We start from the raw sequence: 1083 nt of genomic DNA on the forward strand, positions 1-1083 counted from the left end.
GACAGCTTTCAGAACCAGGTATGGGCATTATGAGTTTCTGGTTATGCCTTTGGGTTGACTAATGCACCTGCAGTATTTATGGATTTGATGAACCGGATATTCAGACGGTATCTAGATAGGTTTGTAGTAGTTTTTATTGATGACATTTTAGTTTATTCTCGGGATGAAACTGAGCATGCAGAACATTTGAAAATAGTGTTGCAAATTCTGCGTGAAAAGAAACTTTATGCTAAATTCAGTAAATGTGAATTTTGGCTTCGAGAGGTAGGTTTTCTCGGACATATTGTATCCGCAGAAGGCATCAAGGTAGATCTGAGTAAAATTTCAACTATTGTCAATTGGAGTCCACCGAAGAATGTATCTGAAGTTAGAAGTTTCTTGGGTTTAGCTGGTTATTATCGGAGATTTGTACAAGGGTTTTCTATGATAGCTTCTCCAATGACCCGTTTATTACAGAAAGATGTTAAATTTGAATGGACAGAAAAATGCCAGCAAAGTTTCGACCGATTGAAGGAGTTGTTAACGAAAGCACCTGTGTTGGTACAGCCTGAATCGGGTAAGGAATTTATTATTTATAGTGATGCATCATTAAATGGTTTGGGTTGTGTCTTGATACAAGAAGATAAAGTAATAGCCTATGCTTCAAGACAACTTAAGCCACATGAAAGAAACTACCCGGTACATGATCTCGAGTTAGCTGCTATTGTATTTGCATTGAAAATATGGCGGCATTATTTGTATGGTGAAAAGTGTCATATTTATACTGATCACAAAAGCTTGAAATATTTGATGACACAGAAAGATTTGAATTTGAGACAACGCAGGTGGCTTGAATTGATAAAGGATTATGATTTGGTTATTGATTACCATCCGGGTAAGGCTAACGTGGTAGCTGATGCTTTGAGCCGAAAATCTCTATTTGCTTTACGAGCTATGAATACCCGGTTGTCACTGTCTAATGATGGTTCAATCATAGCTGAATTGAGAGCTAAATCGACATTTCGTCAACAAATATGTGAAGCTCAGAGGAATGATGAGAAATTACAGGCTAAACGGGTGCATTGTGAGTCAGGTAATGATTCA

Source organism: Gossypium hirsutum, chromosome D12 (genome assembly GCF_007990345.1).
Source record: "Gossypium hirsutum isolate 1008001.06 chromosome D12, Gossypium_hirsutum_v2.1, whole genome shotgun sequence".
Taxonomy (NCBI): Eukaryota; Viridiplantae; Streptophyta; class Magnoliopsida; order Malvales; family Malvaceae; genus Gossypium; species Gossypium hirsutum.